This window comes from Mobula hypostoma, chromosome 2 (genome assembly GCF_963921235.1).
Source record: "Mobula hypostoma chromosome 2, sMobHyp1.1, whole genome shotgun sequence".
Taxonomy (NCBI): Eukaryota; Metazoa; Chordata; class Chondrichthyes; order Myliobatiformes; family Myliobatidae; genus Mobula; species Mobula hypostoma.
In genome coordinates, this window is record NC_086098.1 from 201,649,569 (window position 1) to 201,666,180 (window position 16,612).

The 16,612-nt window shown below is 38.0% G+C and overlaps 1 protein-coding gene across 7 annotated transcripts in view; it reads left to right on the top strand.

The window, feature by feature from the left end:
* The window catches only part of LOC134342810 (extracellular sulfatase Sulf-2-like), a 352,386-nt gene that overhangs the window by 95,144 nt on the left and 240,630 nt on the right, over positions 1 to 16,612 (top strand). The window lies entirely within an intron of this gene.

Below are 16,612 nucleotides of genomic sequence, written 5' to 3' on the forward strand. Positions count from 1 at the left end.
CTGTGACATAAAAGAAAACTTCTTCACTCAGAGGTGATGAGAATGTGGAATAAACCATCTTCAGAGGTGGTGAATGTAGGTTTTATTTCAATACATAAGTGAGGTTTGGATAGGTATATAGATGGAAGGTATGTGTGTCCAGATGCAGGTCGATGGGACTAAGAAGTTTGGCATGGACTAGGTGGGATGAAGGGCCTGTTTTTGTGCTGTAGTTCTCTGATTCTATATGCCCTCCTACTGTCACTTACAATGATACATGATCTACTCCATAGTACCTCACTTAAGTGTGTGCTTATGTAAGAATGAATGTACAAGCTGGGAGGCAAGCAGTAAAGAGAATGACACAAATATAATAGCTTTTTTCCCTTTGTCGGTTGCCTGTAGATTTATTCTTTCCCAGTATCGATATGAAACTTTACCTTCTCAAATGTTGTTATTTTGGCCACTTTGTACTTTATCCATCATTGTGATGTGGAGCAATGAAGGTGTGTTGAAGTGTCAGAAGCCTCAGGAAGAAATGGGTACAAGTTCATGCATAGTTGTATGTATTAAATGCACAACATAAGTAGCAAATACCGTACATGTTGAGTTCATCTTCAGCTTTTTAATGGAGCTAAATTTTGGAAGGTTAATACCGCACTTTAATGCAATTTTTTTGCTGCATTTGATCAAGGATGCCTGTGTGAGCTCCAAGTGACTATCCTATAATTTGTCTTGGGCATGAGTCGTCTATATCTTTTGTTGAAAGGGTTTCAAAATTATCGCCATCATAGTTGGAGAGACCTGTTCTTTGCGGTTTTGACCTATTTTCATTTAAGGGAAAAAATAGGTAGTTTCTATTTGTGTCTGTAGTGCACTATTTAGTCTTGTTGAAAAGTTAAAAATGTTCAGTATTATCTCCCAGGGATCTACAGTTGCTCTGATAACATGCAGTTTGACTGGAAACACAGGATGTGCTTACATTTTGTGCATTCAAGTATTTGTAACATATTCAGAATCCTTTATGGTCAGCATTCAATGTGTAATAAAGCGTAACTGGATATTTTACTTATTTGCTTTGTGTGGTTTACTATTTTGTAGACCCAATAATAGCCGGAATCTTCACATCTTTAACTCTATAATCTTTTTGCAGATTACATTAAATCATGTTACCACTTCCTCTGAGACCAGGAGGATGTCTTAAGAGTACCGAAGAAAATAATGTTACTTAAACTGTCAGAGGTGCTCTATTTTAGCTATTCTTTTAGCTATTACCTCCGTTTATTCTTATGGGAGAAGTTATTTAAAAATACCCCTAACAGTGTTGGCAGAAGCAGTTCGTACTTTTTAAGTGGAGGGATTTGTCCCAATATTGCAGCATTTTTAAAAATCAACACAACATGATCAAAAGCAGGAACACACGTTGCATTCTTTATTAAGACTGCCCAACTGGCACATCATTTCCCCATTCCCAAATCAGAACTCTCCTGAGAAAGCCAAAACAAATCTGAGGAAATAAAAGGAACCGTAATCAAGTCAGGAGAAGCTCTGGAGCATTCATCTTAATTCCCCAAGACAATTGAGCAAAGCAAAGCTTGCCACGAATATACAAGTAGAACAAGTCCTGTGAGCTTTGAAGATGTCAGCTATGTGCTTCCCAAGTAGGTGAGGAGCCCACACCGTAATGTTCCATAACCATTGTGGAAAATCTTTCATTAATTTAAAATTTCATGAAATAGCTTGGTACAATAATTCAGCCATAAAAATATTTTCATGTATGCAATTATAATTAGCTTTAAATATTTCCAGATTAAGGGGTTAGATACAAGTGAAGCACCTTTATTTGGCTTCAACGTTGGATCTTATTGGAGGCCTTGAAGAACAGTATTGCACTGTTGCATCCTTCTAATTTTACCTTGCTATTTTGTGAAGTTATTGTTTGAATTTTTGAGTCTTGATTAAACGTAAAGTTTCTGGCTGTTAATCAAGAGAATCAGGCAGAGGGTTGAGTCTGTGCAAGTAAATTAGAGTAATACACCTCAGTATAACTGGGATATTAGAAAAGGATGAAATTGCTCGTCTTTAATCTCACGGATAACTCATCATATCATATTATAAATGACTAATGAAGAGCTGGAATATCCAAAATATCTAATGTATATAGTACTTTACAATTTTCATTGAAATATTCTCAATTTCTTTTAAAAAGAAACACATTTGTAAATGGTTCAGGATATTTCACAATGTGATTCTACAGATGTTTACTTAATGAGTTGAATGGACTGTGTACAGCTGTTCTTGAATGCAATGGCTCATTAACTTAAACCGTAACAGGCCTTCGGGATTACAAATATAATTGCACACCACAGTTAGGCTTAATTGTGACAATGTTGCGTGCAGTTGCAACTGGAATGAAATATAGCTTCAATGGCTATTGAAGCAAATGGCTCAAAGTTTTGATAATATATATTATTTCTTCCCTGCCTCCTTAGCAATACTGGCAGTACAGAGGTGCAGCAGTTCGTGCAGCTGATGCACAGCTTCAGTGACCTATATTCAATCCCGACCTGGGTTTGCATGTTCTCCCTCTGACCATGTAGGATTTCTCCTCATAGCGCCTCTTTCACCTCTGACAGTTGAAGAAGTTTGGTATAGCTCCCCCACCCCCCCAGATTCTAAGAACTTTCTACAGGGGTATGATTGAGAGCATCCTGACTGGCTGCATCAGTGCCTGATATGGGAACTGTACTTCCCTCAATCACAGGTTTCTGCAGAGAGTGGTGCAGACAGCCCAGCATATCTTTCCATGTGAACTTCCCACTATTCAGGACGTTTACAAGGACAGGTATGTAAAAAGGGCCCAAAGGATCATTGGAGACCTGAGTCACCCCCAACCACAAATCGTTCCAGCTGCCACCATCCGGGAACCTGTACCGCAGCATAAAAGTCAGGACCAACAGGCTCCAGGACAGCTTCTTCCACCAGGCCATCAGACTGTTTAATTCATGCTGACACAGCTGTACTTCTATGTTATATTGGCTATCCTATTGTATATAAAATTTATTATGTTACTATAATTGCACATCGCACCAGAGACGTAACCTAAAGGTTTTTGCTCCTCATGTATATGAAGGATATAAGTAATAAATTCAGTTCAAGGCTCCATTTCCCCTCTTTGTCCCAAAGATGCACTGGTGGGTTAATTGGAAGTTGTAAATTATCTGTTGTGTAGATTGACAGCAAGAGAGATTGGGGGGTGGGGGGGGGGAGGTTGGGGGAAGGACTTGATGGACATGTGAGGATTCACAGGAAAATAAATGGGAACTGTGACTGATAGGAATGCTCTGAGACATGACCTGGACAGGCTAAACAGTTTCTTTCTACTGAAGTAAAAGAAATCTCAGAATACTATTTTAAAATGACGGTAACTCAGTGGAATCTTTAAATTATTGTATTTTATTGAAATACAGTACAGAGCAGGACCTTCTGGCCCTTTGAGCCATGCTGCCCAGCAATCCCCTGATTTAAACTGAGCCTAATCATGGGATAACATACAATGACCAATTAACTAAACAACCGGTACATCTTTGAACTGTGGGAGAAAACTGGAGGAAACCCACGCGGTCACGGGGAGAACGTACAAGCTCCTTACAGGCAGTGGCAAGTATTGAACCTGGGCCTCCTGTGCTTTATAGTGTTGTGCTAACCACGATGCTATGGTGCCCACCCAAACTTGATATTTTGTATAAAGACTGAGATTGCAAAACGTAGTTCCAGTGTGCTGTTGCTGAAAAGGAGCCTTTTATCCATTCTATTGTGGCATTGGTGGGTGGTCGACATCAATGTGTTTTGTAGAAGAAACTGGATGCCTGTGTTACATCAACGTGCTTCATGCACATAGATTTTCTCGAGACAAAACCACAGACAGTGCAGTAAGATTTTCAGGAAATGAAGATGTCAGAGTAAGGTTAACGGTCAGAGAGGAGGAAAGAGCCTTGGTAAAATTCTTTTTGGCATTTGTTAAGGGAATAATACTTCTTTATACAATACCTCAAGTCGAGGTAAAGAGTTAGCTGTTGACATGCCTGTGCATTTTTGCCAATGGTGGTATATGTGTGAGTGGCAAGCAGTATTTTTTGTTTTTTCATGAGAAGAGGAAGAACTCTGCAACACTTCACTGTTAAAAAGAAATTGCTGCATTTGGGATATTATTCCAGTGGCTCTTGGGAATCCTTGGCCCATGTCAGCTTAAAGTGAATGAGAAATATTCAGGATGGTTAACATTCAAAAACTTGTTAATTTATCTGACTATGACGGAGATCATATTCACAATAAGCTGTCATCCTTGAGTACACCCTTTGTGACTATCGTCTATGTGCCTTTGCCTACTACTCAATAGGTTTCAATAGATACATTTAATGTCAGAAAAATGTATACAATATACATCCTGAAATTCTTTATAGTCCCTTATAGTCCTGCCTAGAGGCTCCACCAAATAGATGGAAGGCTACCGACACTATGGGGACAGCAACAAATGGCCTTGGAAGACGATCGCTAGCAGCTTTGGGCCTGGAAGACAAAGCTTCCAAAACATGATCTTGGCACTAGTGACAGCTACACGCGATGACTTGCCAAAAATTACCACAGATCAGAGTAGCTCGATTGAGATCATGAATCTTATTCTATGGTAGAAACCACAAGTTCAAGTTTAAAGCTATGATGTCACTGAAGATAAGATAATAAATGGGAAATTTAAATTTATTATTTAAGTGGGGAAAGAATTCAAAGTTCTGAGATGCAACGGGACTTGGGAGTCCTCGTACAGGATACCCTTAAAGTTAACCTCCAGGTTGAGTCAGTAGTGAAGAAGGCGAATGCAATGTTGGCATTCATTTCTAGAGGAATAGAGCATAGGAGCAGGGATGTGATGTTGAGGCTCTATAAGGCGCTGGTGAGACCTCACTTGGAGTACCTTGGGCAGTTTTGGTCTCCTTATTTAAGAAAGGATGTGCTGACATTGGAGAGGGTACAGAGAAGATTCACTAGAATGATTCTGGGAATGAGAGGGTTAACATATGAGGAACGTTTGTCCGCTCTTGGACTGTATTCCTTGGAGTTTAGAAGAATGAGGGGAGACCTCATAGAAACATTTTGAATGTTAAAAGGCATGGACAGAGTGGATGTGGCAAAGTTGTTTCCCATGATGGGGGAGTCTAGTACGAGAGGGCATGACTTAAGCATTGAAGGGCTCCCATTCAGAACAGAAATGCGAAGAAATTTTTTTAGTCAGAGGGTGGTGAATCTATGGAATTTGTTGCCACGGGCAGCAGTGGAGGCCAAGTCATTGGGTGTATTTAAGGCAGAGATTGATAGGTATCTGAGTAGCCAGGGCATCAAAGGTTATGGTGAGAAGGCGGGGGAGTGGGACTAAATAGGAGAATGGATCAGCTCATGATAAAATGGTGGAGCAGACTCGATGGGCCAAATGGCCTACTTCTGCTCCTTTGTCTTATGGTCTTATGGATATAACTGGCCTTATGATTGAGCCTGTGCCAGGTGAACAAATGCAGTATCAGAACCCTGCCCAAATGCTTTCCGGCACATTCCACATTATCCCAATGAATGATGAACTAAGCCATCTTCCACAGGTATTTTTGTTTTCCATTTATAGATTTCCACTAGTTTTAGGCTATTTTGACCATCTTTTCATTTTTAAGTATATATTGATTTGACACCATTTATAGCATTAATAATACTCACTGTACCTTAATGAGTTATTGATTTTACACTATTGAGTAATCCACCATGGGTTCGTGGTTGTGGCAGTTACTAAATAAATCTGCCATTTGTAACACCCCAAATGCTGGGTGAAGCATTGGATTTAGCTTGGTTGTGATTTCCCCTGTGGTAAAATAGATTATTGACGGTCTGTGCTGAGGTTTATGAGTACTGAGCTTTTAGGGTGAGGACATGAAAGGCAGCTGATGCCCATTGCAATCAATGGGCATGAATTTCAAAAGTAGTCTTCAACATGTTTTTGATATTACGATCAATGTTTAGAGAATAAAGCAGATCAAAATGCTATAAAATATACAATGCACAAACTGCCCATTTAACTCAAAATCATTCTGGACAGATGAACTGTATACACTGTTCAAAGTCATGTTCAAGTTTGGATTTACTCATATTACTTGATATTTTACACAGTTCACCAAGCATTTCATTGCACATGCTCATTGGGATTTCTTTTCTAGGCTATCCCAAAGTCATCGGCTGTTCTCTGGAGCAAAAGTCTTGTACAACCTTGTCTTTGGGGGAATTTGCTGCTGACCATTTCAACTCAGGGGCTCACATTCAGATCCCATCTGTTAATTAACCTCTCTATTACAGTCCATTCACTGGTTACGAATGCCTATTTTGTAGCCTGGGAAAAACACGCATTCAGGACAACAAATACTTTTTCAGGTCCTTAATCCCTTTATCTGTTTTAGATGTTTTAATGCAGAAAGAGGGTATCAAAATTAAAACAACAAAATGAACTAAAAAAAAAATGCAGTTCCTGCTGTTACAATCTCAGCTTAATTTCGGTCCTCATACTTGTCCATCAACTAGTTCCATATGCAGCATGAAAATAAACAAAACAAAATATACAAAACTAATTTGTTAGTGGCAATTCTTAAAAAAAATACAAACAACATTAGGATCCCACCAACCCCGTACCTTATACACATCAAAAATATGAATAAATGTATCTCGTTTTAACTAAGATGTATACTCACTTTGGCACACATCTGCTTAACTTCCAAAAACATATAGGATAGCCCCTGAAACGAGTTCTCCTCGCTCATGCTATGTGAACAGAGATGAACATATTCACATTACTCTGTCACATTCACATTCAGTCATAAAACAATAAAGTAAGACAAAAATAAACCTTTACAAAAACTCTTAAAATATATTGCCTTGTAGTTAAATTACTAGAAAGACTAACCTATTAGGTCAATAGGAACTTGCACAAGCACGTCGTCCAGTGCTGATTCCTTACTCATGAAAGTCTAAAGCATCTACATGTAAAACATGTGAAATTACTGATAGTCTAAATTTACAAAAAAGTATAAGTGATTTTACATGGATATTATCAAACATTATTCACTTTCCTCACTGTACGACCAGTACTCCTTGGGAAAAGCAGCTCCTGGTCTTGATGTTTGTTTTTCTAGAACATTGTAACTCTTCTTTCTACTCCACACATGCATAATAAAGTCATTGTTTTCTCATAATGCTATTTTAGCATTACCAGGGTGAACACATAAGTGCATTTTAACAATAAAATTAATATTACCTTAAAAATAATACCTGGTTATACCTAACTTAAAGACTTGCCCAGATGCGAAAGAGTTCCCAGAGTTTTATTACATTCAAAAGTGGACATACGTACATACATAAATTTATTCCAAGAGTGTTAGAATAAATTTCTCACCCTCCCTCTCTCACTCCCTCATTCTCATAATTGCTCTTTCTTATCTGTGCTGTTGATGCTACTTACTAAAATAATGTGAAGGTATGGTTAGCATATTGATTGATTCTGTGTACTTTTCAAAATATGGATAAAATTATCTTATGGACATCTATAAACGTGAAACCCATTCATAGCCTGGGAATAGTCTGTACATGAAGTGGCTCATGAATGATGGCTGCAAGCAACAGAAGTAATAAATTGCTTCCATCTTTACTACCAATTTCTGAACTAACACTTGGTCAGATTACCTTTCTTGGCCATCTGAAAGGTGAAAGGAATATGTGTAGGTTAGCGGTAGGATGGAAGTCTGCCAGTGGATGCTTGTATGCAATGGAAAATCGTAAGGAAGCAGAGCTGATATAATGTACCATACTCAGAGTGTTGTAGAGCTGCAAGATATCATGTATGAGTAATGGTCTGAACACACATGACATAAGAATGGAAGTTATTATGATTGCAAGTCATGAGCGCAAGTTAACCAAGTATGCGGAATTAAGATCAGAGTGCAGAGACAGAGGGTGGAAGGTCTCATGCTATCCATTCGAAGTAGGCTGCCGTGGGTTTATTGCGTTCACTCTCCAGAAGTGGCTGCGTGACCTTGGCTTCACTAGAAGAGAGATCAAGTCAACCAGCAGGGCTATAGCTGAGGTAGCAGCATGGGTATGGACCAAGTATGTCCAGAGGGGCAGGTAGTCAGACAGTGTATACATCTTTTGCAAACCCTTCAGTAGTTGCATAGCCACCTGAAGAGCAGACTATCTGTTGGATGGAAGTGACCAACAACTCTGATGGAGGCAGATGCCAAGTTTTTAAGCTCATCAATGGGAGGTGGTGCTTTAGCACTGCTGGCCCACCACCTTGAGGGAGTCTTGATTATAAGCGGGCCAAAACTCCTGAAGACAGGTAGCAGATCAACTGATGATCCCACTGGTGATAGCACAGAACAGTTAACATCTTAGTCCACGTGTATTCTGTAACTCTGATTGCAAGTCAATCTCATACACTAAGCTCTTTTGAGAATGGAGAATAGGTTGATTTAGGATACAAGAGGCATAGATAACCTTAAACCAAGACTGTAAGTAAAAGAATGGTATACAGCAGCAACAATGTCAAAACTGACACTGATAGTTTATTTGGAAGGGAAACATTAAGTATTATGCAATTGTCCTGGGCCAGTGGAATTAACATACAGATCAATCATGACTAGATTGAATGTTGGGTAATCATGAGACAACAAATGGTTTACATCTGTCCCAGTCAATCACTGATATTTTTCTGTCCCTCTTTTCACTCCTAAAGAGTTTAAATGTAGATGAAAAGAGGTTTCTGGAATTAGTCCTACAAGAGCTAACTACTACATAGGGAGAAAGGATACTTGTGAAATATTTGCACAAAGTTAAAGCTGTAATTACAAGGTGAACCATACAGATCACACAGATATTAAACCCGTACTTCATAATGGTAATTACCTGAGTAGATTTTTTTTTAAAGTAAAGCAAGAAATAATAAACCAAAAATTGGTGGGATGTTTTTAAATTTTGAATCACGTCAACACACCTTTGGCAATTCCAGGATTGAGATAACCCTCTCAGCAATCATGTCAGCACATGTACATCAATTTTCATTTGAGAAGAAATATATTAGAAGTTAAGAAGGTTAAATGATCTATGGCGTGTTTTGGGACGACATAGAGTCATGAAAAGAGTAATTTCTTTGCAAATCAGTGATGTATCTCAGAAAAAAATCTTCACTGATTAATGGCAGCAAAGTATGGACTAAAGTATGATCTGAAAATGACCACATGCGTGAATTAGAAACTGTAACATGTAGGTGCTGTGAATAATTTAGTTCACGCCATTTAAATGTAAATCTGTTGGAACTGAATTGTGCTTTTTCTGCCTATTTCTTAATGTCTGAAGTATAGATGGTGCATAGAGATATATTGAGTTAAACTGATGCATACCTATTTCTGTGTTTACATTTATATATCTTCTCATTAAAACAAAATCACTATACTGCATCAGAATGGTTTAGGTCAATCCTGTTCAGTGGACATATGGTTTATTTTCTTCGCATCCAAGAAATTCAAACTAGATAGCTGAAAATGGCAATTTGTTCTGAATTTGTCTGCACAGTTGCCCTTTCATTTAACTTTGGAAATTTAATTGGACTTTTATTTTAGTTTGAAATTAAACTATGTCCAAGTTCCTAATTAATCACATGTTCGCAACAGCACTTTGTATAGACTTGGGTTAACAAAGAGCTGCATTTGCTTTACAGTAAGTACTCCCATTTCACAATGAAACAATTATGTTAACACTCTTAAATTGACTATTTGATAAATGTATGTATAAAATACTTGGTGCCATTAAGCAATTCTGTTTCTTTTCTATTACTTAAAATTCTTAAATAAATCCAAGAAAGCCTCAAATTATTTCCTATAGATCTTCAATTCTAGTTGTAGAAAGAATGCTTTTCCAGGGCATTTGGAAATTATATTGAGTTAAACTGAAATATTTTAATTTCTTCAAAAATTCTACACATCTATGATATCAGAGTAATTCAAATTTCCCATGAATTATAATACATTTAATTCTGCATTGATACTATAGCTCTCATAGAATGTGCTTCTCAGCAAAAGGCATAGATTCCTAATTAAATACGTAGACAATTATTGCACTGTTTCTTTACAATGAAGGAGCAGAGAGAAAAATTAGATAATGAATATGAGGGAAAGGAAAAAAATAAGAAAGAAAGATCATTAGATTTTAAAAATCCTGTAAGAGTAAGAATAGAAATGAGACTCTACCATTTCAATTATTTCCTTTTTCTAAAGCTAAAGAGGTGAGAGTAGAAAAAGCCCTGCAGGCATGTAAATCGTGTTTTTAATAAGATGCATTTATTATAATATACTAGCCCAACCGTCCTTATGGCAAATACAAACTGGCAATTAAAGTGCTACTACAGACCTTATTGAAACTGACAGAAGATTTAGGCAACAATATAGTTTTCCATGGAGCTAACAGCTGTGTAGTTGGGGTTATAAGAGGACATTACAAATGGAAGAGTGGGTAAGAGGTTACTTCTTGATTTCCCCTAATGATCAAAACCTCTCTATGTTACTTTGAATATATTTAATGACTCGGCCTCTGCAGTTCCCTGGGGTAGTGATTTACAGAGATTCAAAACCTTTAATGAAGAAATTTTTTAGCACCTTATTCTTAAATTGGTGACCCTTTATTCTAAGACTATGACCCCTAATTATAGATGTTTCCACAAGGGGAAGCAGCTGCCTTGTCAAGTCCACTCCAAACTTTTTATGTTTCAATAAAATCACCCCTGATTCTTCTAAATTCTGCTAAGCTCAGACTGTTTCCTTATAAGGTAACACCTTCATCCCAGGAATCAAACTGGTGAAATACAAGTATATATCTCCAAAGTTGAACATAATATTCAAGATGTGTCTCACCAAGTTTAATACAATTTTAGCAAGGTTTTTTTTACTTTCATGCTCTGATCCCCTTTGCAAGAGAGTCCACCAGTCCATGTATCTGTATGATTTCTTCATTCACCTTACTGCAGATGACCAAGAGAAGCTTGACAAGTGAGTGGCAGTGTGGTTTGTAGGGTCATGCGCTCCTCACACAATTATGCTTGGGTTTTCAGTGTTCCTGTCATCTATATGGTCATGGGTTAGCGACTCTCTGGGTCTAATGTTGCTATCGCTCATTTTCAAGGAGGCTTTGAGAATATTTTTGAAATGGTTCTCCTGTCTATCTGGTAATGTGTTGTGGCAGAGTTTGAATTGTGGCAAAATATGCCTTTAGCCACCCAGGTAACCTAAGTCACATTTATTTTGGTAGTAAGTTGATTGCTCAAGCATTTAGAAATTATTAATTTTTAATATTGGTCTTATTTTTCCTTTGTCTGTTTTTATTCTACTTTATAATTCAGTCTCTTTTAAATATAACTAGTTCATCATCATAATGTGCCATGTCCTATGATGTAGGCCTTCATGGTCCCAGGACCGCGATTGTTCTTGGCAAATTTTTTCTATAGAAGTGGTTTACCATTGCTTTCTTCTGGGCAGTGTCTTTACGAGATGGGTGATAGCAGCCATTATCATTATTATTTAGAGATTGTCTGCCTGGCGTCAGTGGTCACATAACCAGGACTTGTGATATGCACGAACTGCTCGTATGACCATCCACCACCTGCCCCCATGGCTTCACGTGACCCTGACTGGGTGGGCTAGACAGGTGCTACACCTTGTCCAAGGGTGACCTGCAGGCTAGTGGAGTGAAGAAGTGTCTTACATCTCCTTTGTTACAGATGCATTTCCACCTCACCATTTGCAGATATAACATAGAATATGGAAGAGTACAGCACAGAAACATACCCTTCAGCCCATCATGTCTGTACTGACTGTGAGGCTGAATTAATCTAATCCCATCTATCTGCATGATCCATATGACTCCTTCTGTAAAACAAAACTATACCATATATAATTTAATATTCATTATTAGATAAAATGGACAAGCAATATCAGAAGCTTTTCAATCTATTGGATCCCAGTCAGAAGGAAACAGGTTTGAGTTCTACTCCTGTCATTAGGCACAAAATATAGGTTGACAGTCCCATGCTTTACCAAAGGAACATTATGATGTTGTTTTTTTGGATGAGGTGTGAAGCATCATGTGGCAAGTTATGCTAATTGCATTTTTTTCCGTGCAGTTTAAAATCAAAATTCTTTCCCCCCATTTTATAGGAATTTTGGGATATGTTAAACTGTGTGACTAAAGGACAAGTAAAGAAATAGGAGTAATGATGATGAAAATATAGTGTATTAACTCAAATGAAGAAGGAGAAAAATAAAAATGGTGGAAAAGAGGCACAAAAATTAAGAAAGGAAAACAGAAGTTTCAAATCTCTGAAGAGTAATCAATAATGAATGAATAAGTGGTTAGCATAACACTATTACAGTGCCAGTAAACCAGGTTCATTTCTGCTGCTGTCTGTAAGGAGCTTGTATGTTCTCCCCGTGACTGTGAGTTTCCTCCAGGTGCTCTGGTTTCTTCCCACATTCTGAAGATGTACAGGTTGGTAGGTTAATTGGTTACATGGGTGTAATTGGGCAGGCAGCACAGGCTCATTGGACTGATAGGGCCTGTTGTGTTGTTAATGTGTTAAGCCCATCACCCCTACTGGGGCACAGGCTGCTGACAGTAGCTCACCGGACTCTGCTGTCCTGCGCCTGTCTTTCAGTTGTCTCCAGGTTTAGCCCACCTTATTGTATCCTTCCTCTCCCAGGGATGACGTCGCTGGAGCTTCTGTTGGCATTTATGTAGCTCTGGGTTTTTACAGGATGGGCTTCCTAGTCTCATGTCCAATCCTCTTCCTTTTGCAGCCGGGTTTGGGGATTGTTTATGGAAGAGTTGGTAGGCACTGTTACCATAATGTATCTCTAACTAAATAATTATATCACTTTTGTGTTGAAATGGAAGAGCAGAATCATAAATCTTGTTATTGATAAAGGAGTGTTCATCATTAATTGCAATGGACAACAAAGATTTTGCTTCCTCAATACTTTTGGGTGTATCTTATTGATTCAGGGCTGCTGATCAGGCAAAACACCATGAAATTTTTCTATCACACACTGTATTCTTTTTGGACATGCCTATATTTGTTATTTCAATTCATAATTCAAGTCAATTAAAATGTTGCCCACAATGTAAGCTGAAAAGTTTTCCATCTTGTCCGGGCATGCATGAGCATGTTTAGGCAGGATGGATACTGCATGGCACAACAAGGTTTAGAAAGGCTATACATTTCCGTGAAGGATTTCGATATTTGAGACAAATATTTCCCAGAATAATTGATGCCAAGATTAAGAAGGCATTTTTGTGGGTCCTCAAATCAAACAGGTCATTAATGACAGGCAATTTGAAGAATATCTAGTGGGAGCGGAGAAAATCACATGGAAAGATGTTGTTGAAAATTTTCTTGGCAACTACAGAGTACCGAACTACATGCAGATGGTTGACAACATGCTTCAAGCATACAAAAGCATGAACTGCAACATGTCACTAAAGATTCATTTTCTGCATTCCCATTTAGACTTCTTCCCTGCAAATCTTGGCGTTGTCAATGACGAGCATGGTGAAATTGTGGTCATGGAGAAACGGTATCAAGGCAACTGGAATCCATCAGTGCTGGCTGATTATTGTTGGACACTCAACCGAAAAGCCTCAAACACTGAGCATGAATGAAAATCATCAACAAAACATTTTTAGCTTAATTGAACTACTGTAAAGCATCAGCACAGTTATGCAATTAAACACATTATATCCAATAAAAGTTAATTTCTTGTTTCTCCAAATTCCTAAGTGTTACAAGTAGTCTGAAATTATATTTGTGTTCAGCTTCAAGTGGTCTATCATTAAAAAAAAAGAAATTCTGAGGAAGCAACACTTTTATGGAAAAAATTGTTCTTCAGTGTTACCAGTTCAAATAATTCAATAGCAAATAACAATTCGGAAATAAGGCAGAACTCTATTTTAAAGCAAATAAGAGGTGTGAAGTAAAACCTCTGAGTTTCTTTTGTGCAATACAATTTGAGCCACAACATGTGGCACTTCACAGTTCTCCACCATGGCTGTCAGTTAACTTGTGGATTAACTTTTACATAGAGCTACTGTTATCTTTATAGAAAGACCCAAACAATTCTGTTGGCCTTGTACTGCTCAATGTCTCATATGTGATCTATCATCACCCTGAATAAAATCAGTGTTTCTGAGATCCAGACAATGATTCTTTTTGTCTTTCTACATCAGCTGAATGCCACCTTGGCCGCCTGAGCTACTAGTGGAGCAATAGTTTAATTTTCTAAGATTACATAATAAACACCATTACCCTAAACTTCTCTTTAAGAAAAAGGCCCAAGTGATTGTTTTTTTTTCTCAGCAATCTCACTGCTGTTGAGTTTTGGCTCACAGGGAGGTTATGTTATCCAAAGTATATATACTGACCCAAAGGGGGAAAATGTCCAAGAGCCCAGTTCGTTAATGTAATGTGGTTGGCAGTAGTTTTTACTCATATGCTCAATTAAACAATTGGATCACAGAATTTAAACTTGCCCTGTGTCAAGTTTCCCAATGTTTTCAAAATATAAATGATGTAATTTCCTATTGCTCATAGCCAAGAACAGTAATGCCATGAGAAACAGCTTAATTTTTTACTTCAGTTTTGACTCTTCTCCAAGATCGAACAACAGAACTAACACTGGGCTGGTTTCTTGTGAATAATAGTAATTTATATGTACAAGGAAACAAGTCACACATGCCTGGAGCCTTGTGGTCAGCGTGTGCCTCGATGCCAACCCTGTGCATTAAATAGTCTTAGTTATTCAAGGTGGCATAGTTTGCTGAGGTACAGCCTTGTTGAAGTACATGGTTTTACTCTTAATTGTGTTATCTGGTGGATGCACAAGGATGAGTTTTGAATGGCCATGGGATTATTTCCAGAAAGATGGATAAAACAATTCAATCAGAATAAAATCCTGACATTCTTACTTCATGTTGGCAACTCTGATTTTTACATATGGCTGTATAGGACAAAATAGTAAACAACAGGTAAAGATCAAATTAAATTGGACATGCTGGAAATCTGAAATAAAAATGAAAAATCAGTAGCTCAGGCGGCATCTGTGGAACGTTAAGCAGTTAACATTTTAATTCTGGGACACTTCATCTCGAATTTCTTTTCATTTGATGTCATTTGCATCAGTGTTGGACTCAACATGCATTTCAAGACAGGGTTAGGTAAATATAGATAAGCTTCTGTTCAACTGGTAGAGCATGATGTTGGATCCATTGCTGAGTGGACCACTGGCATTTCAGATTTTCATTCTGGCTTGGCAGCCAGTAGATTTCCAGCTTTTAATTGGGGCTGACCTTGATTGAAATGGCCACTACTGAGGTTATTGGTGGACAGAAACCTGCAAAGATAACTGTGTGGAATGTTCTTTATCAGAACAAATCACAACTTGCACTACATTACCTTCTAGGTACTTCCAGCAAGAGTTTTATTGCTGGATGAGGACTCCAATGGAGAAAGCTATAGAGGAAGATTGAGTGTACATAATAAACTGTCTTATATTACTTAACCGGCAACAATGAATATCAATCGAGACAGGTTATATAAAAACAACCAAACATTTGTTAAACACGGATAAACAATGAAAAAAACAAACAAAAACCTTAACCGGAAGTTAACTGTTATCGTCACTCGGCACTGGTTCTTAAAGTGTTAAACGCGAAAACAGTTCTTAAAGCGGTAAAGTCAGATATAGTTCTTAAAATGGTAAATTCGAAAGTCCAACAGATTTATACGTTCAATTTAGAGAGACTTCTCTAGAGAAGGATTTCTTCATAGACGCGACTTTCCTGTTGGTTCTGTCCAAAGGATTCACGATGCAGGGAATAAACAGTTTAAAACAACTGACTTTAAATTCTAGAGAGCACCTTGCATGAACTCTTGGCTCTTATGGCAAGAGTTATCTTTGATGCAGGTCACTACTCCTTCAACGAAGACTCAATAAGGTCGATCCTTTGTTAAACTGCCGAATGATACCGACTCCTCTCAATCCTTCGGGTCCTGTACTTTGATAAAGTCTTCACTATCCCGTACTACTGATGGAATAAGGTACATCCACACATTTAGCAAAAATTTCCAGTCCAGCACTATTGTACCTTGCAGCAGAACGTAACAATCGTTTTAAAAATGAAACGGCAACATAAAAACAAATACGCAACAAAAGCAGAGACAGAGTAATGTTCTAGCTGGAAAACTAAAAAACTAAAAACCAACTGCGTCATCTGAGGTCTTCCCTTATATACCCGTGGTGCACATGTCATCACGTGACCTCACATCGGCGGGAAAATTACATCAGGTGACCTCCAAAAGACCATTACATCATTCTCACAAAAAAATCACAGATCTCCTTGAGGTATGTAACACTTAGTACAATGAGAAGCCAACTTAAACAGTTTGTGATTATTATCAATGAGGATGGAGGAGCCCAGCATCACAATGGCACAAAGTTTTCTGCAGTGT